This window comes from Pteropus vampyrus, unplaced genomic scaffold, assembly GCF_000151845.1.
Source record: "Pteropus vampyrus isolate Shadow unplaced genomic scaffold, Pvam_2.0 Scaffold11, whole genome shotgun sequence".
Taxonomy (NCBI): domain Eukaryota; kingdom Metazoa; phylum Chordata; class Mammalia; order Chiroptera; family Pteropodidae; genus Pteropus; species Pteropus vampyrus.
The window spans coordinates 6,764,420-6,791,935 of record NW_011888792.1 but is presented as its reverse complement, the minus strand read 5'-3'; the positions used below and the strand labels follow the sequence as shown (position 1 = coordinate 6,791,935).

Sequence of the window (27,516 nt, the reverse complement as noted above, 5' to 3'; positions counted from 1 at the left end):
TTGCACATGAGAAAGCTGAGGCATAAAGGGTACCCACAGTTACACAGCTAAGAAGTAGTGGATCTCTTAGGACCAGTTTATCTTGCAGTAGTCTCCAAAGTGTTAACCTTTTCAATTTTATGCCATATGACCTTTTTGAAATATTTTTATTCTCAATTATCACAATAAAGTTGTATCAGTAAAAAAATTCTCTTAAAATTGTAATATTTTAAAATTCTGCCTTCATAACTCAAATTCCCTTTCATTTAATCTTTCAAAGCATGAAATTGAATCTTCTCTTGGGGAGAAAAAATCCTTTCTGAAAGACTTCAAAATTGGAAGCATTACTTTTAATGTCAGCAATGATTTAGAAGGCCTGTGGTGACTTTTTAAAATATCCAGACATATGTTCATTCGTTCAGTCAGGTAGTTAACAAATATTGCATGCTTACTAAGTGCTGGCACTATTCTTGACTCTAAGGATTCAGCAGTAAACAAAAGAAAGCGCATGCCCTCATGGGACTCACTTTCAAGTGGGAGGAGAGATTAGAAAATAAAATAGAGTAAAATGGAAAGGAATGGAATGGAATGGAATGGAATGGAATGGAATGGAATGGAACAGGACATCGGATGGTGAGAAGTGCTATAACAATTTTAAAACAGAATAAGGGCATATAGAACAAAGAAAGGGGGGCTGCTCTTTTATTAGGCCAGAAAAGGTTCTTTAAGTAAAGTAATATTGGAGCAGAGTTTTGAATAAAGTAAAGAGGGATCTCAGAGGTGGGGACTGATTTGCCTAGGTTCGAGGATTGTTAGGATGGCTGAATGAAGTAAGGTGAGAATTGCTGCAGAAGATGCTCTCAGTGAGGCAGCAGATGGTCAGATCATGGAGAGACTTGCAGAAAAATTATGTAATGTCCCTAATACTTTGAGAGAGAAAAAAAGCCATCTGAGAGGAATGATAGAAACTGACTTATTTTGTAAAAAGAAATCACTCTGACTCAGAGTGAAATATATAATAGAGAGTTGGGTGAAATAAGAGACTCCAGTTCAAAAGGCTTTTGTATCATCCCACACAGTAAGTGATGGTGGCTTGTACTAGATGTCAGGAGATGACTTGTGAGAAGAGATTTTAAAGTTGTAAACTACATGATTTTATAATATATTAGACGTAGGTTGGGAGGAAAATAGAGGAGTAAAGAACGATTCTATTCTCTTACAAAATGAAATAGAAAGTTTTCTGGTTAGATAAGAAATTGTATGTAAAAGAAGTTGATGAGGGAAGAGAGTAAATCTAGTCTTTTGTTCATGGTTATGGTTAAGAGGAAATATTTTTCATCATATATTATTGATCATTTATATTTCTGATTTTTGTAACCCTTTGCCTGTTCATATCCTTTGCCCAATTTTCTACTGTGTTATCTGTTCTTTTTATTAATTTGTAACATTTCTATATACTAAAGTCATTGATCCCTTTCTGTCACACATAGTTATATATTTTTTTTTTGTCATTTGCTTTTGCACTTGAATTGTGGTATTTCTCACCATACAAATGTCTTAAAATATTTATTTAGTTAAATCTTTCTATTTTTGCTGAGTATTGAAAGGGCTTACTTCACCTATGTATATATGTACTTATATTTTCTTTTTGTAGTTTTAAATTTCATTATTTATGTTTATATTTAATCCATTTGGAGAATTAATTTTATTTTAAATCGTGGATTATGGCTCTAAATTTATTCTTGCCAAGTGGCTAACTGGTTGCCATAACACCTTTATCAAATTGTACATCTTTTCTTTATTGATTTTAAAAGCCAGGTTTACTATATCCTAAATCCTTATTTGTAGTTTTGTCTGTTAAAGAGTTAAAGAAAGAAAATGCTCAGTATGGTTGAGACTGAATGGGCTCTCACAGATTGTTGACAGGAATAAAATTAATAGAAACTTTCTAAAATGTAATTGGAAGTAACATATTTAATTCGGAAATTCTTTCAAAAACTCTTTCAATAATCTGATGGATTCAGGAAAATAGAAATATGATCATATATATTATGGTATAATTAAAAATAGGAGAAAACAGAAAATAATTTAAATGTATAGCCATAGGTTATTACCTGAATAACTCATACATCCATAAAATAGAATTCTACTCAATCATTACAAATGATGGTGTCAACTTATATCGATCAATATGTAGAAAATGATATGTTGCTAAATGTTAAAGGTAGTTTTCCAAAACAACATATCTACTATGATCCCATTTTAAAGATACACATATTACAACATCTGGTCAAGATAGAGGAGTAAGTAAATGCTGTGCTCACTTCTTCTCACAACCACATCAAAATCCTAACTAAACTAGAAAACAACCATTGTTGAGAATTGCCGAAAGTCTAGCTGAACAGAAGTCCTACAACTAGGGACATAGAGAAGAAGCCACCTTGAGACTGGTAGGCAAAGACGTGGATCAGGCTTGTCTCATACTTGCGTGTGGTGGTTAAAAACTGAGAGGGATATCTTGGCTGTAGAGGTCCCTCAGAAAGCGAGGGGTCCCATCCCTACACCAGGCTCCCCAGCCCAGGGTTCCAGTGCCAGGAAGGTAAGTTCCCACAACTTCTGGCTATGAAAAACAGTGGAGATTGTGGCTGAGTGAGACAGTAGGCTGCAGGAGTCCCAGGTCTTTCTTTACAGGGCCCAAGCATGGACTTACTCACTGATAGACTCGCTTGCTCTGAGCTCCAGTGCTGGGGCAGCAGTTTGGAAAGTGGCAGGGACATATGGGAAGAAATTGAGTTTTCTGGCTTTGGGGCAAGGGCAGTTTTCTCCTGGACAGAAGTGCTGACAGATTCTATTATTTCTTTGTTGAGCCCTTCCCACTCCCAGTGTGCAGACACAGGCTGCCATCATACTTGAGTCTCCATCAACCTGAGTAATACTGGTTTCCCCACTCTGGTAATCCCAAGACCCCAACCCACCCAACTTGCAGACACATCCAAGCTGCTTCCAGTGGCTTTTCTGTACAAATGGCTTGTCTTGGATCATGCTGCAAATTTTCCTAAACTCTCTCAAAGGTTCACAAAACCCATACAAGCAGCATCTGGCTTCAGCATGCCACATACCTTTTGCATAGTAGCTTTAAGCCTACTAATAGTGGCAGCCAGCCTCAGTTTTCGGCCTGGCCTCTTGAGGTACCTCTAAGCCCAGCACAGGTGGCAACCATCTGTGAGTTGCTTGGTGGCTCATATCAGGTGGTCCAGACTGCCGCTGAACTGAGCCTGCAGTGAGGCCCCTGTCAGGAGACCCCATGGCTGGCACTTCCAGTAGCTGGCTTCTGACCAAGCTGGAGCACCACCCATCCACTTCCATGGACAGCGCACCCAAAGAGCAGATTCAGCAGGCACCAGAGCCCTGCTTAAGTGAATCCTGCCCTGTAGGGTCAGCCCCTGCACAATAGGTCCTCTACTGTGGTTATGTCCAGTCCTCAAAAACAATCAGCCTGAGGGTCAGTCTCTCCCACTGACATGCAAACTACAATGAAGGCTTAACTACAATAGGAGGGCACATACAACCCATACAAGGGACACACCTAGAGCACCCCCCTCAGGTGACCATGGAGACTGTGCCATTGGGCCCCACAGGATACCTACTACATAAAGCTACTCTACTAAGAGTAGGAGACATAGCAGCTCTATATAGTACATAGAAACAAACACAGGGAGGTAGCCAAAATGGGGAGACAAAGAAACACATCCCAAATGAAAGAACAGAACAAGCTCCCCCCCACCCCCCGAAAAAAGAACTAAACAAAGTAGAGACAAGCAATCTAGCAGATGCGGGGTTCAAAAACTGATTATAAGGTTGTTCAATGAACTTAGGTGAAGAATAGATAAACTCAATGAGAACTTTAACAAAAAATTAGAAAACAAAAAATAGAGATAGAAAATGTAAAAAAGAACCAGTCAGAAATAAAGAATACAATAACTGAAATAAGGAAAACACTAGAGGGAATTGACAGTAGATTAGATGAAGCAGAGGTTTGAATTAGCAATTTAGAAAATAAGGTAGCAGAAAACAACCAACCAGAGCAGCAACAAGAAAAAAAGTCCACAAAATGAGGATATTTTCAGGAGCCTCTGGGACAACATAAAGCAAATCAAGATTCACATCATAGGGGTACAAAAGGGGAAGAGAGAGAGAACAAAAGATTGAAAACCTATTTGAAGAAATAATGATGGAAAACTTCCCTAACCTGATGCAGGAAATAGACATACAAGCCCAGGAAGAGTGGACAGTTTCAAACAAAATGAACCCAAAGAGGCCCACACTAAGACACATCAAAATCAAAATGCCAAAGTTTAAAGACAAAGAGAGAATCTTAAAAGCAGCAAGAGAAAAGCGGTTACCTACAAGGGAGATCCCATAGGACTGTCAGCTGATTTTTCAACAGAAACTTTGCAGGCCAGAGGGATTGGCGCAAAATATTCAAAGTGATAAAAAGCAAAGACCTATAATCAAGATTACTATACCCAGCAAAGCTATCATTTAGAATCCAAAGACAGATAGTTTCACAGACAAGAAAAAGCCAAAGAAGGTTATCACCACTCAACCAGTATTATGAGAAATGTTAGAGGAATTTCTTTGAGAAGAAGAAAAATAAAAAATCAAATATATGAATAATAAAATGGCAATAACTACATGTCTGTCAATAATTACTTTAAATGTAAGTGGAGTAAGTCATATAAATGCCATATGATTTCTTACATGTGGATTCTAATGAACAAAATAAACAAAACAGAAAGAAACTCATAGATACAAAGAACGAGTTGATGGTAGCCAGATGGGAGGGAGATTGAGGGTAGTGGTGAAAAGGGGAAGGGATTAAAAAGTACAAATTTGTAATTTAAAAATACGCATGGGGATGTAAAGTATAGCATAAGACATATAGTCAGTAATATCGTAATAACTATGTATGGTGTCACATGGGTACTAGATATATCGAGGTGATCCTTTCATAAGTTATATAAATGTCTAATCACTATGTTGTACATCTGAAATTAATAAAATATTGTATGCCAACTGTAATTGAAAAATATAATCAAAAAAAGAGAGAAAAAGACATATGTTACATCTATATATATTGAAATTAACCTAGAAAAAATATTCTCCAAAATGTTACTAGTGATTATTTGCTAATAGTAGTAATGCTAAAAGTAGAAATATAGATAATAGTGCTAATGGTAGGATTATGGGTAATTTTTTCTGCTTGCTTTTTTTTGCTTCTGTTTTTTCTATGTAAACATGAATAATTTAAATAATTTTAAAATGCAAAAACTTAAATACATATTGAATGGAGTTTCTAGACACAGTTTCCACATGTGTGTATAGGGGTGGCTACACCCCCACACAACACTAAGCAATTCTCAGACACTGGCAGAATGTCCAAGAATTAAACAATATTCTAACACCATCTACCTGGAGATAACATCAGATTCTACAGATAAAAGGCTTAGTCACACAAGACCACCTTCTGCTTTAGATGCCAGCTACAAACCAAGGCTCTTACCTGTGCTTCTGTCCAATTAGCTATAGGTTGGAAGTTCCCAAGACCCTCTCTCCTCAGGTTTGATTAGTTTGCTAGAAGCTCACAGAACTCAAGAAAAATTATTTACTCACTAGATCACTCAGGAACAGGCAGATGGAAGGAGAGGCATAGGGCAAAGTATGTGGGAAGAAGCCTGCAGTTTCCATGTCCTCTTCAGCGTGCCACTCTCCCAGCGCCTACATGTGTTTACCAGCCCAGACACTCTCTGAATCTCATCCTCTTGAGTTTTTATGGATGCCTCATTACATAGACATGATTGATTAAATCATTGGCCATTGGTGATTGAGTATACCTTCAGCCTCTCTCCTAAACTGGGAGTATGAGAGTTGGGTAGAACTGAAAGTCCCAACCCTCTAATCACTTGGTATATTCTCCTGGAAACCAGCCCCCATCCTTAGGTGCTTTCCAAAAGTCACCTCATTAACATAACAAAAGATTGTGATTACTTGATCCCCAAGGTTTTGGGAGCTGTGAGCCAGGAATTGTGGACAAGGACCAAATATATATGAGAAACATATTTTGATTATCTGAATGATCAAATAGATATTTTCCATAAATCACAGTATCACACATATATTGAAATATGATTTATAGCAATGCAAGAAGCCTTAGACCAGATGTAGTATATATATTGTAAGAGCTAACCTGTGCCACATTTTTTTTGTTGAAGCCTCATGTCCAGAATCTCTGCCTCACATTCATGTATGTGCTTAATGGGAGCCCATAGACTTAGTTCCACTCTGCTTGCCCTCAGGAAAACATGATGGTGTAAGCATTGTCCTACACTGGGTAACTGAGCTCAAAGGACTGTTTTTAATCCCTTACAAAAAGTTTTTCTTTTGGTATGCTCTTGTTATAGCCTGATCCTCCTTGCACTGGAAGGAGAATGTGGCTTCAAATTCTTTTGTATTAAAAAGAACAAGAGTTTTGCTCATTTGAATAGACACTCATTTGTTTTCCAAAGAACTTCATGAGCCACTTTGACTGCTTTCATCTTCTTTCTTTCCACATGTTAGGAAAATAAGGTTCAGAGAATTTACATGATTTTTCCAAGACAGCAGCACAAGTTGTCAAACTCAGCTATTTGTCTTTCCAACCTGAGGCTCTATTTTATTTTATCACATAGACTTCCACACCTGTCATTGAAAGCCATAGCTTTTAAAGAACTAGCAAGAAGGGAAAACCCAAACACTTTTGATTATAAAATATGATTGATAAGAAATTATAAATAATTACTTCACAAAATACTTTCCCACTTTTACTTTTATTTGGTAATAAGAAATAGCAGAAAATAAGAGAAAAGTAAAGGATTCTTTAAAATTCCCCAGACTATTTTCTGAAAGCTACTTCTTGCCCAAAAAGATTTTTTTCAATTACTTGGCAAATAAACATACTGTGAAATCTACTGATTTATATGTATTACAGATGGTGTACTAGAAGGAAAACACTAAATTAGAGGAAAATATATATGACACAATGCTGCAAAGTGTACCACTTATTTAATTCTTCTGGTATTCTTCAAATATAATGAAAATTATCACTATATTTTTAAAATAATAATATGGCTTATATCTTAAAAGTTAAAAAAGGTAAAAATGCTCTAAAATATCTGTAAATCAAATATTTACAGCTAAAATATTTTATAAAAGCATAATTTGGTATAATATTTTTCAAGTTTTGAATGAGCATCCTAGTGCATTAATATCCAACCATGCAGCAATGTCATGCTTTATGAGCATCATTGTCAAAATGTCTAATCAATTTGCTTATATTATAAATCATGCCCTATTCCTATTGGTTTTCTGCACATCTACATTCAACTAATAGACTCAAAGTCCATGTTATGTATGTTAATTTAAAATTCCTTTATATACAACTTCTGCAGAAATAACTGACCAGGAGAGCATTTTGGTCATATTGTTTTCATGTTTGATATCCAACAGCTGCACTCTCTGAGTCAATGCCAAATAGAGATTTTTCTAGTAGGTAACATAACTTTTCATTTAATTGGAACTGGCACGTGCTCTTGTAAATAGTCACATTTCTTTTTTCTTGATTGATTCTTAAATTAGTTGTCAATGCAAGGTCAATAGTGACTCCTCTCAGGCCCTCCAGCTAAAAGAATGGTCAAAAGCCTGCTGAAATGCTAATCAATTTCACATTATTTCATTTGTCTTCATGTTTACAAATTTTCATTGTCATACAGACCCATGGGTCTCCATACAGTTTTTTTAATGAGTTATAAACATTTATTCTCATTAATGTTTTAGAAAATTTGAAAAAAAAAATCACACAGTCATCACAATAACACAACCATTATTTGTGTTTATTCTAGTCTTTTTATTAATGAATTTTTTAAAAGTATCTTATATTTTTTAAAAAAAGTGTCAATCTCTGCCCCACTTTGGCCTTTAGATATTTGTAATTGCAAGAATCATCATCCTTGGTTCATGATAACATTCTCATTAGTGGTTCAAGCATATGCTTATTTGTAACACTGTAAAATCCTTCACAAATTTACCATCTCCCATTGAAAATAATCTGCATTAAACACTATATCCCCCATTTCTCCCTTTTCCTTCACCCACAGAAAGTAGCAATCATTCAAAATTCTTACTTCATATGTAATGTATTCTATATTACATATATTATAAATATATATATATTTATTATATATATTCCTATGTAAATTGTAAATTGTGTTTATATGTGATCCTAAGAAGAATATATTTTGTTTCTGACTTTGTAAAAAGTTTAGTATACTGCATGTAATCTTCTGGAATCTACTTTTCTCATTTAATAATCTTACTACTAAGATTTATTTATAATGTTGTCTATTACTCTGTCATTCATTATGACTCTGCATAATAAACCACTGTGAATATACTACACTTTTGTCATCTCTTCTCACTTGAATGGGCATTCGGATTGCCTTTGTTATAGTCTTCATAACTAGTAGTTTTAGTAGTTTCGTGATATTCTATCAATTTCCTTAATTGGTTCTATTTTTTTTATTTAGTTGCATCTAACGCTTTTCTCTACTGATCAAGGTTGAAGAGAGCACCTTTATACTAATAGATTTTCTACACTATACATTAAACTTATAACTAGAAAGGGAATAATTAGGTTAAAAGGTATGAACAGAATAGATATTTCCAATTTGTATTCTAAAGTATAACTTCATCGGCAATTCTACAATTACTAGATTGCAATAAGCACTGCCTCCATTTTTTGTTGTTAATTTAAGAGATAGTTATGTTTTGCTTTTAGTTCTCACTGACTTCAATCAATCAATTTTAACATATTATAGAACTTCAGATCTGGAAACACCTCTGATCTGGTAATTTTTCATTTGATTAGCATAAAGGTAAGGCATTAAGAGTGAAATAGTAGCTCATAGCCTGGTTTGAAAGTCTAGTATTAAATTCTGAATGGAATATATCGTCAGTGGGCATTGTTTATTCTTAAAAGAGTGATTCTAAATTGCAAATAATGAAGCTGAAGCTTAAAGAAAATAAGTAACTTTCTAAAATTATAGTTAATTTTCCATCACAGTATATTGTTTTCCAACTGATCTAATATAAAATAGATCATCAAAAATTTTCATTTTGAATGATCTTTTCTAAATTCCTGTAGGATTTACAGTCCTGGTCTTATAGTATAGTATTTGAACATGCTCCTATTGTTGTTTTTTATGAGGTATGGTCTTTCATTGCTGATTTTTCTCCCATAAATTTATCCTCACAATGTGCTGCTCAGTGGTAGGCCTAGAGTAGTTTGTTAATACTGACTTGCTGAGCTGACCTCTCAGAAGTTAGAGTCTTTCTCCTTTGGAGATACTTCTTTACCATTCCTCTAAATCAAAGAATTATTAATTATATAGTTTTGATATCTCATTTTCAACACACCCTTTTTCATATTCCCTAAGTTCAATAATATTAATATTAACTACAGTTTGTATCACATTGTGGCTTAATGTTCATGGCTGCGCTTGTATAATTTTAAAAAAATTGTATGCCTTTGGAATGATCACATTAGTTGGCCAATGGAAATAATAATAGGAACTTTTTTTTTTCAGGCTCATACAGGGTGAGAACGCCTGCTGGGCATTCACAACACATAGCTGCTCTTTTTCAATTACCACAACCAGAGACAATTGTTATTCAGCCTGATTTGGCCCTAACTAAGCAAACACATATTTAACACTTGGTCTTGATGACTAATGTTAGCTATTTCAACCATCATAACTATAAATTCCTACCCTTTTGCTCCATGCCTATAATCCTGTAATCTACATTTTAATTGTCTGATAATTACTCTGATCAATTCATTTTGCCCACTTTTATAAACAGTTACCAATCTTTGCAGCCCTGTGTTAAAATGGACCCCTGGATGGGTCATTTATTATGTGTCCAAAAACTGGCCAAGTGTGTAAAATAAATACACATTTTCACCTTTTTCATATTCTTTTGACCTTAGCCTAGGACAATTAGCTTTCCCTAGGTTTTACTAAATAGTCATATGTCCATATATATCCTAGTCTCCTTTTTATCTCCTTCTGATAGAGCAATTTCTTTGGCTATAGAGAGATGAATTTCATAATTCATCAGATAAAAGATTCTCAGCCCCTCTTCCTCCATAACTGAACTACAGCACATAACATTTAGTTAGTAAAAACCTTTGCTATATTAAATACATCTTTTCTTTTTAGCACTAAGTCTATGCATTTCCAGAAACATGGGTTGATTTTTTGTGCACTAAAAGTAGACAATGAGGCCTCTAACACATTCTTCTCAATGGTAAGCTTACTCTGCACTGTAACACATAATGCATTTTCTCAAGGACTTTTCTTCATGTTACAAACAAGGACTGAGGGTATTTGGTAGATGTGGAATATGACTTACAGAAAGCTGAAATAATCAACCTGAGGTCAAATAGTCAGTTCCTTGGCCAGTTTTGTTCAGAACCTTGAACTTATAATTCTGTCTTCAGATTTAACATTACGTAGAATCTATTTTTTTTCATCCAGCTAGGAAAAAAAAACAACGAAACTTTAACAGACACTTGAGAATGAATTGTTACCTCTTATTTATCTTGGTATATAAACTTTCGACTGTCAATGGTAAGCAAGAGAATCTCCAGGGAAAAAATTCAGTTAAGATGAAACACCACCCACAAACACCACAAAAAACAAAAACAAAACAAAACAAAACACAGATTATTTTAAACTGGTAAATTCTGGTAGCTGTGAAATTCTTAATGGATTATATGTGTTAAAGTGTTAATTTTAAAATTAGTTATTTGGATCATGAAACATTTTCCCATTGAAATTATATGTATCTGTTGGTTATGCTCTTCGGAAAGAATGAACAAAAAGCCTATTTAATGCATAATGGACTTAAACAATGATAATAATAGTATTACTTCAACTACATCTCATATTGTTTCCATGCGAGTAAATATCTCAGGCTCCAGACTTTTACACCAGGACCACTTCAAAAGCAGATATGACTGCTTTCCATGCATAAGGAACAGGCCAGTTGATAGAAAAGCTAGAGATGCGAGCAGGTTTCAAAACCAGTATCTTAATTATATATAGGAAAAATGACATTTTGCTATCTGCTTAAAGGATGTCAGACACTCCCCAGGTTCTCTGAATTGAGAAACAATGAGCTGTTAGTCTCCAGCAAGTGGAAATCTGAATGCAGACCATCCCTCATTCCATGTATAGACCTGCATTGTGTGCAAGGAGACAAGAGCCAACATAACCCACAGGAAAGAAGTGTAATTGAGAAGGGAGGAAACATATGGAAGTTTAAGTCTGGGTAAGGAATATCTTAATTTGTAGACACATACCATGAGTAGTCATAGTGAGGAGGAAAGAAAATTGAATGATGAGCCATACTAAACTCATGCCTTTTGTATTTGGGAAAATCTGCTTCGATCCTGATCCCTGGTTTCCACACCTCTGAAAGGAGGATATTAAATTCAATGATTTCTCAGTGGCTTTTCAGCTTTAAAATGCTATCTTGTACTGCAAACATGCATAAACAATACACTTCTAGAGGGGAGGCAGGCAAAAATCTGACATGGCAAAGACCTAATGTTGAAGAATGAGGGTCTGGGAAGAAAGTGACCAGGTAATGGCCAGAACCCAGCAAAAGGAAATAGAGTGGGTAGTAGGACTTGGAACTGAGGTAGAGGTCATGCTTACCTAAAGGCCATGCTTCTTTAAACTGTTTTAAAGGTAGCTTCATGAATAAGCTGGCACCGAGTATCAGAGTATTGAGCCAGGCCACTTTAAACACCTTCTTGTCTCTGGTCAGGATTTAGCCTGAAGAGTATGATGGAAAGAAGGCCTCATGAATCATGAGATGGTGTTGTATGGTAGTAAAGATTTCCAAACTATTCATACCTTCTTTTTTTCCATTGATGAATACCCTTTGGGTTTTGATTTTCCCCTTCCTCCCACCCCATTGAAAATCACTACCATAGTAAGTCATTATTTCTGATGAAAATAAGTCACAATCCTTGGATGTAATGGGAAGAGGCTATGGTTGAGATGTATGGTTATGCTGGGAGAGAAAGAGGAAGTATACAGTGACTGAGACCAGGCAGAAACTAAAATATATATATATATTGAACATCTGATTGCTTTAAGCCAAGTATAATATTAGATTATATAATTTATCTACATGGAGTTAACATTAAATTTATTTAGCTGTTAAATGAAGATGCAAACTATATATATCCAAAAGATTAGAAGTAGCTTATAATAACTATTGATAATAATTTACTGTTCTTATCCATGACCTTGAAATCTATACATATATTGGCATATTATGTAATGAATAATTCTGATGTTTTTCCCTCGGTTCATGTTAACTTTGCAAACAAGGCTTTAGAAAATATTTCGTACACCTCTAAGGTAAGCCGGACAATTATTTATGAGACTTTACTTCATTGTTCCACTTGTCATATTCTTTAGTAGATAGATAATTGTCTACCAATTAAAATCAAGATTTTAGAGAATTAAAGAAAGAACATGACTTGTTGCTAAACAATTGGCAAGAGTAATCATATTATAAAGAAATGGAATCAGTCAATATGAAAAAATCACTTTGATTTTCCTTTTGAATTTAACTATTTGATGAGAAGTTTCTTTTTCCTTTGATAGTGGATAAGTCTCCTTGGCACACTCATGAACTGTGATACTTATGTTTAGGTAGCTGAGCCTTATATATAAAGAAAAAAAAGTTTCAATAACAAGTATAGGAGGTCAAAATTTCACTAAGATCTGAAATATAATCATAGACTTTCAATGTGACAATCATCTTTGTCATTCATGAGTAGGAAAAACATTCAATTGGGTCAAAAATAATTTTTTTCTAAGTAAGCTGTTGGAAATTTGAACTATTGAATCTGACAGAAGCTGTAATATTAAAGAGATATTTGGTGTAGACTATAGAAACAATAAGTTAAATTATGAGATGGGGTTCAGTTATAAAATGAGATATTTAAGCATGACAAATTTAAGAGCAAATATACTTAAATAAAAAAATTACAATAAGTTAGATATGAATTTTCAGTGCAGTGTGACAACCAAAGTATCATATAATTTTGGTATTGGTTCTGCAGAAAGGAGAAAATTAAAATAATATTTATGAAGAATCTAAAATAAGTCTGGTGCTATTGGGTCCTTACATGTTTATTAGTTCCATCTTAATTCTTACAGATCAATATTAATATTGACAATATGGCAGACATAAAAAACTGAAATTATAAGCAATCAAGAAATTTGTCTAAGATCATACAGTTAGTCCTAATTGCACAAAATGCTCCAGATCTATGGTATGCACAAGACAATCCTAAATTGCTCATATATTCTTTTAGGCATCTTACTACTTGAAATATTTAAAGAAATTCATTAGTTGCAAAGATGAAGTTTTCCATCTCTTAAACAGGCTTTTTAGTCAAAACAAGTGCCATGTTTTACCATCTGATTTTGGGCAAGTTGGTCTTCTTATAGATAAGGAGGAAACTGTGCCTCAGTTTCCTCATCTATAAAAAGGGCATAACAATAGAACTTTCCCACAGGATTGTTAAGAGAGTGGAATGACTTAAGGCATGTTAAGTACCTTGAAAAGGAATTTACAAATAGGAAATGCTTAATAAATTATTATCATTACCACTTTGATTTTCTTTCAGCTATTTCATTGGTTTAAAATAATCCTTTTTAGATTATAAATAAGAGAGATGTTCAAATAAGACACTCATTCTATTTGCTCTCGTAAATGTTAAACCTTCAAGAGAAAAGTTAGGACTATTCCTTAAAGTGCTGAAGTATGGTCATTGAGTGATCTGTAAAGTGAGCTCAATCATTCTATTTCAGATCCTCATTAGCCTAGAAAATCAAGATTTTAGAAAGATTTCAAGTAAAATTAGACAGCAAATTATGAAGTATTGTGTGAACACACTGCATATATTGAGTGAAAAGATGATCCAGTAATGTCAGGTTTACCCGATACTGTTAAACAGACCTTGAACATTTAAAAATTATTTTGAAATTGTTTTATTTTAACTTCCTTAATGCCTTAACTGGATGCATATGACAATGTAACTCTAACAGAGAAATTGTTACTTTTCACTTTATTTATGAAAGCACTTTGAAAAGTTGAAAGTCACGTACGATCATAAGTGCTAAACAAGGAAGCAATAGGTTTCTCTGTGCAGTAAATTCTGAACACTATAAACATGCAGACAAATGACAGTAAATATGTGACACGGTTCCTGGAGTCAAACTGGAAAGTAGAAAGCTTCAAATAAGATTATCAGTGTGTTTCTAGAATATCCTTACAAGCAAAGATACCTTAGGATACTTGAGAAAAACGAGACAGCAGTTTCTCATGAATAAATCCTGATCTGTCTGCTCATAGAACAGACATACAACGGAGAACCCAATGGCTCTCATTCTTTGTTTTCCCTCTTGATTTCAACTACTTGTTTCCAATTGTGTACATACAAAAGAATACTGACGCAGATTGGTCAGACTATCCATGAGGGTTTTTTTCTTAATGTTTTCTATAAATGCAGCAAAAATTTGTGAAATGTATTAACTTAAAAAAATTAAAAGTCATGTTCTTTTGACCTTCATTCAACAACAACAACAAAAAGTCTCATATTATGAAGATAATTTAACAAAAGCAATGACTTGGAAGAAGGAAGAATTTTAAATAAAAGAAATGAATTATTTTTCTGCTTTCATGGTATGAGGTAGATGAGAGGCATGAATGTGAGACAACTTTTCAGAATTGATTAAGCACACCTTTAGACAATCTGTGTTGTTAAAAATAGCATTTAGAAATATTGGAGTTGTGGTTCTTAGGGATGGTTACAATGCCAATATTCATTGTATTTAATGATTTAAACATTTCTGAAAAACAATCTTAGTATTTCGTAGAAGAACGTGAGTTATGAAACGTAGAATGAGTAGTTAGATTTAGCGATCTTTCCCACGAGAAAGATAACCAACATTAAAGAAATAACAAAAGCAACAAAATGTAAAAGTCTGCATTAGAAGCAAACAGCTTTGCTCTCTCAGAGATGTTATCACAAGCTCCACCCTACACCACCTCTAGAAAGCTACTCACTTGCTTATCCCATGAGATGAAAAAGCTCTGTAATTCAAAAAATTTGTAAAGGAAACATATAGAACTTGTAGATTGTTTTAACATAATCCTTTCTGGAATGTTCTCACTGATTACTGAGAATAAGCCATCTCCCTTGTTTCATGGAAGAAATCTTCATGTAGCCACTATAGCTCAGCTGAGGGGTGCAGAGATTGTCTCATCATTAAGCCTTTTGCATTGATAAGATGTGTTGCATCCTTTACAACAACCAAGTGCATTCCATTTCACCTCTCTTTCACCCATAGTCCTATACCATTAGTAGTAGTAGCATTGTCCCTATTTTAAAGCGGAAAATCAAGCTTAAATTTAGAGAGGTCAAGAAATTTTTACAAAGAGCCAGAACTGATTTCCAAACCCAGTTTTGCTGACTAGAGTCTGCACACTATAGAAAACTGTCTCTGCTTTATAAAGTTAACATTGGTAAACTTAGAAAGCAACTTGCAAAACTATTATATGTGGAAGCATTTAATGCTATGATTATAACGTTCTACTTGTGTGTGAGTGACACCTAGTAGGAGTCCCTAAAATGCTAGTTCCCTCACAATTTCTCCTTATAACTGATTTAAAATTTGTCTTATTTTAAAGAGAGCAACAGAAGACCGCACATGGAGTCTGTTTAAAGAATGCACTTCATTTTTTGTAAACATATTTACAGTATTGGTATCATTTCAAAGGGAAATGCATTTCTCCTGTTGATGCTTATGGTAATTCTCTCTACAACAACAGCATAGACTGTATAAACATAATGATAATTTTAGAGTGGAAACATATCAATCACAATTTGTACATACAATTTCGGAAGACATCCTGTGTTATACACTGTCTCCAAGGAATGTGTTTGTTCTGCAAGGAAATAAAATGCAGCTCTGCAATAAATGTTACTGAAGATATCACCACCGTGTTCCACCTTGCACTTAAACTCCTTGCGAAACTAGACTTTGACGCATATAAATGTGACAACTCTGAACCATTTGGAATCTTGACCCTTATTCCAAAAGTTTCCTCTTTTATGCAACTAAAACCAGGCTCTCATTTTCTTAGTATAACTTACTCTTAGCATCCGTCCACAAATATTAACTTGGGGTCATGTCAGTTCAGGTTATTAATTTTTTTCCTCCAATTACCCTATTCAAACACTGGAAAATACATAAATTGTAACCTATGTCTAATACCATTCTCAGAGTTCATGTCATGGGACTAACTTATAATGAGATCTTTTTAGCTTCTCCAGTAAAACTAAATCTTGGAAAATATCCAAGATGTATCTGTCTTATATCAAATTCTGCTCTAGAGAATGTGGTGATACAAATGTAGGCAACAGTAAATACCTCTCTAGCTCCAGTAAAACAGTAACTTTAATTAAATAATAATCTGTTGCTTATAATATTTTACAGTTTTTAAAGAGATATTAAATATCTCCTCTTCACAGCAGCCCTGTGTAATAGATAGAATTGATATTATACTCACATTTACCCAGCGGGAAACTAAGAGTCTAAGACAATAAGCAACCTGTCTAAGGTTAGACACCTGGAAAGAATTAATGATAGTGTAAGTCAAAGATTTCTGACTCATTCTAGAGCTCTTCTTACCACACCATTAAGTCTAAGTAGAAAAAGCCAAAGCGAGGTCACTCATAAATTTGTGGGTAAAACATAAGTACATTTACTTTGGGGCTAAATATACAAAGAAATCTTGTAGTCATCCTTGATTTGGCAATTCAGGTTTTTCCTGCAACTGTCAAAATTCCATTCTGCTGAGAGCACATTCTAGAAGAATATTTTTTCAGAATATCAAAACCTTAAAAATTATAAGTAATAAAGGGAAACTTGCCCAACCAGCTATTAAACTATATTATAAAATTAACAATTATTTAAAAATTTGGTAATGGTTCAAGATGAAACAGTTCAAAAACAGACCCATATATATTAAAGAACTTAATATGTTCCCAAGGAAATAGAGGTAGAAGAATTAAATTATTCAGATATTGGTGTTAGAAAAATTATCTATCTTTTTTCTCCATCTCACATCACAGAATGAAATATATTTCAAATGGATTAAAGAATTAAATATATATAAAAATACATCGGTAGGTGTTTAACAAATTGAGGTTGCTGATTATCGTTGCACGAGTTATGTGCTGCACAAGTCAGAGATTGTTTTCATGTGGACTACAGTGTAAATGGTACACCCTCTTGGGTGAGCAATGTTGGTACTTTGTAACCAGTTTTTGGTTGGGGAAGGATTTTTTAAATGAGAAAGTAGTATAAAATCTCATAAAAAGAGATTGATAGAGTTGACCACATAAACACATTTGAATATTATATATCATACATTATAAAATTAAAAGACAAAACAAGAGCTGGTAAAAAAACACTTGCAACATCTATGGCCATGCCACCCTGAACACCCCCGATCTCTTCTGATCTCTGAAGCTAAGCAGGGTCGGGCCTGGTTAGTACTTGGATGGGAGACCACCTAGGAAGACTGGTGCTGTAGGCATTAAAAAAGCAAGCAAACAAACAAAAAAACCACCTGCAACAAATATGATAATCTCATAGTTTATGTATGAAATATGTACATATATGTGATGAAATCAAATTTAACTTTACAAAAACCTCACCCAAATCCCAACAGCACCATTCATTACAGCACCATTCATTACTTGTATAAGTTAGGGTAATGCTAAAAGGTTTAACGAAAGACCCAAAAATGTAAAATAGCTCAACCATAATATAAACAGGCATTCTTAAACTTTTTGTACCAGAGCCACATTAGCTGTCTGGTAACCGATTACTGTTTTTAAATACATAGATAAAATTTCAAAGATTTCAAAAGAAAACAATTATATTCAAATGAAGCCATGAAATATTAAAATAAACTATGATATAATAATGAAATTGTTTATTAAAACACTAAATAACAAAATATAGCAGCAGGTTTAATTACTACCATAATTTCAGTCTTAATGAGTATTAATTAAATTTCAGGTACCTGCAATAATTGTAGTATGATATAAAAAATACCTGTCACAAGTGTTGCTAATGCCACCAGTTGCCCATATTCATAATAGAAGAAAATGCTAAATTGCAGTAAAGACATTAATGAAAGAAATAATTTTTACCATTTCAAGTTCACAGGCCCCCTGTATTCTATCTATGGACACCTTAAAGGTGCATGGGCCTTGAGCGAAGAACTGCTGCAATAGAAATTTATTTCTTGCTCATGTAATGTCCCTGAAAGGGAAGGCAGAGGAGTAGGTTCAGGCATCAGCTGAAGGTGGCCTCATGGAGTGATCCAGGACTAGCTAAAGGAGACTTGCCACATTAAATATGTGTCTTCTAAAGTTTCCATCATTTTTTCCCATCTCAAAAGCCAAAAGGGGAGATGGACACAGAGAGCTAGCTCCATGTGAGAGAATTTTATGGGCCACGCGTGGACATGGTGTACTAGAATGTGAGTAGACATGGTAAAATTAGGACTGTTGTGGAAAAAAATTGTGTAAAAAAACATTCTAGAAAGCAAACCATCAAGATGAATGAAAGGTTTTTAAATTGTTTAAACTTCTCTATCCATGAATTTAATTTCTATGGACTTTTCTTAAGAATATAATAGAAACTGAAGGAAAAGTTAAGCACGAATTTTTCATAGCAGCATTAACTTAAACATAAATACAATTATTTATTAAGTAGAAGAGATATAGATATAAAATAACCAAAATAAATTAACATTGTCAATGAAATTGAGGGACATCCATATGATGTTTATGAGGTTGAGTAAATAATAGCTGAAATTTCTTGAATGTTTATGTATGGTAGGCATTGTGCCAATCATTTTTCATGGCTTAAATCCTCACAACCACCCCATGAGATACCTTTTTGATCCCATTTCAAATGTAAAAAAGCTGAATCTCAGCAAGGCTAAGTGGTTTGCTGAGGGGTTATATAACTATGGTGTCATCTCTGCTGGTTGCTCACCTAAAATCTTTTCTCCTTTCATCCTTAAGAACAGAATTTTGTTTGGGGTTGCAATGTGCTCGGCTAAAAATACTCATCCACCAGACTAACACAATTGAAGATGGTCATGTGCCTAATTCTGACCAATGCAATTTAAGCAGAAATTGCCACTCTAAAGGAAGACTCAACTAGAATGAACCTTTCCAGCTGTTTGGCCTTCATCTTTTCCCTTATCCCAACTGAGCATGTAATGCCTGTTATGTGTAGCAGTCATCTTGTAACAAAGGCTGAAAACCACAAACTAAGAATGGTAGAAGGCTTGACCTTGATGAAGTTCTTGAGACTTCACTAGCCCATGTTTGTCTAAGTCCCTTAACCAGTGAGACTAAGTCACAGAAGTTAAATTTTAATTAATTGCAACCAAACACAGTTCTCTGTGATGCAGCTGGTCGGTGGCAAAATCAAGACTTAATCCCATATCTATTTGACTCAAAAACCTCTTAAGCACAATTACAAACTGATTTTGTGCTTATTCTCTAATGTTAACATCCAAAAGCAGGATACTGTAATTGTATATGTAGTATGATATCAACTATATTAATATGCATAGAAAGAATACTGAAAGAGAAGAAACCAAAATTTTAATGATGGTTATCTCAGGGTGGCAGGATTATGAGGGTTAATTTTTTAAATAATTTTATAAGAAAATTTTATTTTTATAAATGCAATACTTGCTTATTGTGGTGAATTTTCAATTTAAAGGACAGAACAAAGGAAAAAATAAAATGTACTAACTTACAATTTTCCCTACATTTATATTTTAAATTGTATATACAATTTTGTATCCTGCTGTTTTTACTTACTATTATAAGCATTTCTTATTGTTATGAAATATTTTAGAAATACCATGTCAATGGCTGCCTATTATTCTAGGGTGTGAATGAATATGAATTGTTTACATATTTTTCAGTTGTTGAAAATTTTAATTAGTTTCAAATTATTCATTTTTAAAAGAAAATCTTTTGTCTGTTTTCAGTAAAACAGCTTATTTAACATAAATTCTCAGAAGTAAGACTTCTGAGAATCTTTGTTATTCTTATTGTCATGAACTTTTTAATAAGTTCTTCAGAAATATTGGAAAAATACTTGTACCAGGTGTATATAAGAGTTCCCTCATTTAGAGGCCTTGAGAGTGCCCTTTTGCCTTTATTCACCTATAGCTGGTTACTTTCACGCAACTGGTCAAATGATTTCCAGAGAATGTTATTTTATGTTAATTAAAATATCCCTTGCAAAATGACAAAAGAATTACTGACTGAACAAAAACTATCTACAATTTTTACATCAGGGAATCATAGAAAAATGACAGAGCTGAAATATCTCCTACTTCTAGTAGGAATTCTTTGTCAGACATATCATAAGTCATTACCAAGATGACATATAGATGGAACAAGAAGGGGTTAAAAATAGAAACTCAAAAGATGACTACTAAAATAAGATTTACATCCCCTATCATTAACAGCTAAACTTTACCTATATGTATATTTTTCCTTAAAATAGCCAATGATGGTGAAAAAAAAATATGAATATAAATAAATATTTTTACATAGAGCTTATAGTTTCAAAATCTTTTGGTTAATAAGGTGCATGGTCAAAAGCACAGGGAGTGGTTTTTTAAATTAAGTAATTTATATTACTGGTTCTCTTTTTAAGATAGTAATTCCATTAAAAAAATAGAAGGTTTTTAGTGACCCCAAAATAATTTCTTTTCAAAAAAGCCAAGTCCTCGGTCCACAGTACATGTTCAATATATATGTGTTGAAATGAGCTGATTATTTAATATGGCCAATATAGACAATATATATTTCCATTTATGTTATTAACAACTTGACTATTTTTAAATTTTTACTTCAAGTGCAAAGAATTGGATTCATCATAACCTATAGTTTATAATGTGCTCACATCATCAGTGTATATATGTATGGCTTATGTTTTTAGTTATTATTTAATTAATTGTCTAAAATAGTATAATAAACACTTATAAACCTACCACCAAAAACAGAAGTTAGCAACTTAGCAATAATCTTGTATATAATTTCCCCCAACAACCTGTTCCTTTGCCACCCCATGATTTTATTTCCAACAGGATGTCAATAGACTTAATATTTTATCTTATAAACAGTGTCTCCATGTTTTCAAATAAATTTTGAAAACCATTTTCTAATCTTCATAGTAGTTTTCAAGTGAAAACTTTTGTTGCTTCAAATTGAAATGGTATTTAAATTAGATGTCATATTTGATGTCATATTGGACATCTAATTCAAGTAAATAGTTATGAAAATATTAAACAGGTTCCTGTGGCTTGTTAATGCAAACATATCTAAATGATATATCCTTTCAGATTTAGCAAATATAAAGTTTTGAATTTGTAAATGAATTCTCATTAGATCTAAAGCAAGAAAAGACAAAAACACTTAAAACAATAATAGGCTTGTTTTAATTAAGTTCAGAAAATATTTGTTAAGCACATACCAAGTAGGAGGTGTAAAGTTTGGCACTGGTGGTGGTAACTCAAAATTACAAGGATAATGGCTTCTCTCTAAGGAGTGTAAATTCTAAGAGGCAGACTAGAAACAGAACCATACACACATGGAAACTCAACATATCACAGAGGTAGCAGATTAGGTCAGTGGAAAAAAATGGGTTATTCAATATGTGGTGTTGGGATAACTGTTTAATAATTGAATAATAATTGAGATTATTATTTAATAATAAAAATTATTAGAGTCATTTTTATATGTAAAAAACTGCATCTGTATCTCATGCCAATAAAAAAAAATAGAGACGCTTGTTACAAATAAATGTGATTCAAGATAAAATGATACAAATTCTAAATAGTAAAAACAAAGTAAAGGAAAGCAATTATAATTCTGAACTTGGGGTAGTGTTAGAGTTAATGAGAAATGTGTTATCTGGAGTGGGCCTTCAAAGTTGAGCAGAATTAAAATAGGACTAAAAAATGGAAATAGACATATGGGAGAAGTTGTTACAAAAGGTTATTTTCAAGCAAGGTAACCAGTTTGCCCTAGTTTGCTTGGTAGTTTCCAGTTTTAGCACTAAAAGTCCCTTGCCACGAGAAAAGGGCAAATCAGGATGGTTGGTCACCTAGTCATAGAGAACAAAGCTATACCTTCCCTACACACTTCCCAATTTCCTAACTAAAGAAGAAAACAGGCACAGTCCCATAATCTCAGACAATAGGTGTCCACTCTAGGAAACTGAACTCAGCCTTTCCTGCCTCTCTACCACCTTCTCTGAGGAGGGAGGTTTAAAATTTCAAAGTTTCTTGTTCTTCTGTTATCTCCAGGAGCACTTGCCTTTAGGCCTGCTCAGGCCCCAACTCTTCCGCTGCTAAGATGTCAAATTCAGGTCTTTCTCTGATGACTGCCTCTCATTCTCTCACCTCTCTCACTACTTTATTCCTGTTGAGCCTCCTGATATTCTTATCAACACCTTTGGTCCCTCATCCCCCGCCTTATTATCTCAGTCCATCAGCCTAATTCTTGTTTATTGAGTTTACCTACATACTAACATAACATTCCAGTTGAGACAAAGTGCACTGAAATCAGACATTTATCTCTGCCTGTTACTATCACTATGAACTGAAGCAATAGAGTTAACTTCTCTGAACCTGTTTTCTCAGCTGGAAAATGGGAGATAATAATGCCTCATAATTCATAGGGTCCTTGTGGGAGTAAATGAGAGCACTCATAAAATATCATTTTAGAAAAGAGCAAGTTTCAGAATTCTATGTATAGGATTATCACACTTTTGTGTAAAACATACTGAGTGTGTTTTGTGTAGGAATGTTTATAAATGCAATAAGGAGAAAATTAAGCTCTTAACCATGCTTAGCTTTCAGAAAGGGTATGGAAAAGGGGAAAAATTTTAAGTAAATGATCTCCACACTATCTTTGAATTTTATGACTATTACACAGTAAGCTTAGGTTATTTTGAAATTAAAATATAAATAAAATCAGTACAAAAATGAACTAAGACTTCATAGGGGAGAAGAAAAGGAAGGATTTTCCAGCAAAGAGTGGTGTGAGCCACAGAGTAGACAGAGCAAGGCTGGCAGTGAGAGAGATGTGAGTGGCAGGTTTACAAAACATGAGGATGGAGAGACTGCCAGGGCTATATCTGGGAGCCCTTTGAATGCTATCTTCAAAGTAATGGGGAAGCATTGAAGGATAATAAGAATGGGAAAAATAATAGAAGCTGCATTTTAGAAAGATTCTGTATTATAGATTAAGGGGGTGGACAAAATTGGAATTTGAAAAAGGAAATCAGAACCTCTTCCAATAGGCACAAAAAATGGATGACGAGGCCTGGTTTATCAGCTGAGACCAAATAATATCTGTACTTTTTATGTTGTGACTAGTATTAAGAACTAGCATTTATTGAGGTATTTGTTTAGATCTAACACTTCTTTAGCCAAGCTTAAGTTGGCTAAGAATTATAAATGGATATCTCATTTATTTCTCACAACAACTTTGTAAAGTAAGTACTATTAATATTTCTAATATACAAATGAGAAAACAGACTCCGAGAGGTTAAGATATTTGCCCAAGCACCAGTGGGCATGATAGATGATAACTGGTATGGCCAGGATTTGAATTGATTCAGCTTGGTTTTCTAGTTACACTTTCAAACAATTTGTCATAAAGCCTACCCTTAAAGTGTCCTCAGTGTTAAAGACAAAAATTAATGGCCAGAATTAAACAGGCATGGAAGATTTTATTTAAGACTTGCAGTAGGGGAGAGAGACTGAACTCAACTCCACTGAAACAGAAAGCAGAGAGTTTTTAAGTATTGGGGTAAGCCAGTGTAAAAAAAAAAAATGCTGAACGATGTAAAGGAGAAGGTTAATGAATGTAATTAGTCCATCTGTGTTTGTTAATTGTTGCTTATTGAAATTAGGCTTCTACCTTCTGACCAGGACTAGGAGATAGAGGCAATTTTTCCCTTGATATTTACATTTCAAAGGCAAGGTTTCCAGGTCCTTGAGAAAGATATTCTGGGGTATAAAACTGGTAAAGGTCTGAGAGATTTATATCTCAAAGGGGCAGAGAAAGAATTTAAAATTGCAAGTTTTCTAAAGTGAGTGCTCTGTGAAAAGGGAGGTCAAGGACCCAGAGTCAGGAATAAGCCTGTCTAAAGTTTAGTCAAGCTGAGGGAAACACTAAGATCTTTTTGGTCATCATTTGTTCTGAAGTATAGGATGTAATAAAATTCAGTGTGTTGGTCTTAATTCTCCTGAGGAAACCCATGAGAACGGCACGTAAGTCACTGATATGCATAATTCATTTTAAATTATCATATATACATGTATATATTAAAAGTTAATATACCAATATGCTTTGCACATAGTAATGAACCAGATGATTCAATAACAACAAATGTAATAGTCGATATTTATTCAGTATTTATTATGTGCTGTACATTAAGCTAAATTCTTTCTTATATACTCCTAAAAACAATCTTGGGAAGTCACTACAATAATTACCTCCATTTTACGGATGAGGAAACAGGTTCTTAGAAGGTCACACAGCACAGTTTATAAATAGTCTGAGCCCTAAGTAGGACTGCCTACCTAATTTGTGAGACCAGTACAAAACAAAAATGTAGGACCCCTTGTTCAAAAATTATTGAGCTTCAATAGTCTACAATAGAGCATTAAACCAAATGCAGAATGTTTCCAAGCTCAGGGCACTATGTGACTGACTGCACAGGTTGCATGCCCTTAAATTTGTGCTTCCAAACTTTATGCTATATTTTATCTCTCCTGAGTAAGTTACTAAATGGTGAAGTCCCTGGGGGTAGCCAGAATTCTTAACTAGTTATCAATTGACTTCTTTTAATGCCTGGAAGAAAGACACTTACTCATAGACAGGATTTGGATATTTAATCCCACCTGTATCACATATCGTCTCAGTTGGATATCAAAGTATTAGAAGACTTGAAATTCCCTACTGAGTTTCTGTCTGAAAATAGTAAATGCCGGGAACAAAGAAGGTTCTTACAATACAAAGGGGAATTACAGCTAAATACTAGCCTATGTACTGTGGCTCCTTTTACATTATATTCTAATAACAAGTATTACTGCATTCCAATTAGAACTAAACTTGGATGACAAAAAATATTAGCAATGCAAACAAATAAAAGGTTTTTGTTTTTTTTTATCTCATCATTAAATAAAGGGAAAGATATATGATAGTAGAGGCCACTACCAAGAAAGGGGTATATTCATACTGAATAAAAAAGCTTCTTCACACTGAAGCACATCATGGTTGAGGAGCATTAAATGAAGATGCTTTCTAGAATATAATTTTATTATTCCTAGATGTGAGTGCTATCCAAAGTGACTATTATTATCACTACATAATGCATAATTGGGACTTAGGCAATGACAGTGAGTAGCAGATTCAGCTTTCATTATAAAGGAGGTTAGTTTTCACTGTGAAAGCCCATTTTGCTTTTTGATAGAGATGGAACCAAAATGAAGCAAAACAGAGACCAAATATGGTATTCAACATGAACAGAGGTAAAGGTTATGCATATTTTTTTTCATTTATATATTTCTAAGATCAGCTCCTTGAAACATTCATATAAACTCTATAACTAAAAATTTGTCATTGGGGATAGACAAGAGAGTATTATCAGTGACATACATTCACTGACATTTGGCATTTTGCATCATTTTTTAAAAAGTAACTGGTCTTCCTTCTGAATGTATTAACAAATGCTAAGATTTCTTCGTATTATGATTCTTGGCTTAAGTATAAATACTTTTCTTCAAAAACAAGCAATTTTCTTATGTCCTATAGTTTTTCAAATTTTATTAAATGAGTTTATTAAAATATAGTTGACATACAATAAACTGTATATATTGAAAGTGTAGAATATAAGTTTTGAAATGTGTATTCTCCCATGAAAATATCACCAAAACCAAGTGAATATATTCATCACTTCTCAAAATTTCTTTGTGCTCCTTGGTAATCTCTCATTTCCCCATGTCCAACCCCACCCCTACCTGGTTCTCCAGGCAACCATTGATCTGCTTTCTGCATATAATCATGCACCGCATAACATTTTCATCAATGATGAACCACATATATGACAGTGGTCTCATAAGATTATAATGGAGCTGAAAATTTTCTATAGCCTAGTGATATTGTAGCACATGACTTCAGAGGATTTGCCAAGGATGAGGAGGTTGTAAAAATCGACACAGTTGTGGTTGAGATGACAAACAACTTTAACCTGGGTGCGGATGAGTATGACATTGAGGAGCATCTAGAGGTGGGCTCTGAGGAATTGACTAACTGAGGAGTTGTTGTAACTGGAACAGGAATGCATAGCTGAAGAAGCAAGAGCAAAGGAAACTGTAGGAGAAGGAAAAAGAAGAACCTTCAAGAAAATTCACAGTGAAAAGATTAGCAGAAGCTTTCAAAGGCCTCAACAAGGTCTTTAAAAAGTTTGAAAACATGAAACTTCCCCCAAAAAGTTTTTATTAATAGAGAAGAATATGGTGTATTATCTGCTTATGAACAAGTCTATTATGAAAAAAAGAAATAAAGCAAGTAAACCACCATGGACATATTTCTGAAAAGAGTGACACCTCTTCAAGAGCCTCAGGCAGGTCTCTCAGGAGGTATTCCAGAAGAAGACATTGTTATCACAGAAGATGACAGCTCTACTCATGCCCCCTAAAACCTGATGTGACAAGATGTGGAGGTGGACAACAGTGATATATATTAATGATCCTCACCCTGTGTAGGCCTAGACTGTGTGTGTTTGTGCCTTAGTTTTTAACAAAAAAAGTTTAAAAAGCAAAAATAAAAATAAAATCTTTTTAAATAGAAAAAAAGGTCATAGAATAAGGATATAGAGAAAAAATATTTTTGTACAGCTGTATAATGTGTTTATGTTTTAAGCTATCTTATTATAAAAGAGTTGAAAGGCCAAAAAATTTTAAAGTTTATAAAAGTTTATGAATAAAAAAGGTACAGTAAGCTAAGCTTAATTTATTATTAACGAAAAATATATATTTTTAATTTTATTTTATTATTAGTTTCAAGTATATAGTACATTGGTTAGACATTTATATAGTTTATAAAAAAGATCTCCCTAATTGTCCTTTCTCTTCTCTGGCCCTCCACCTAGCCATTACATTAATGCTAACTTCATTCCCTATGCCATACTCCACAACCCCGTGACCACCTCTCAACTA

The 27,516-nt window shown here is 33.8% G+C and overlaps 1 pseudogene; it reads left to right on the top strand.

Moving 5' to 3' along the window:
* Positions 1 to 17,651: 17,651 nt before the first annotated feature.
* LOC111732159 lies at positions 17,652 to 17,769 on the top strand (annotated as a pseudogene).
* Positions 17,770 to 27,516: the final 9,747 nt, after the last annotated feature.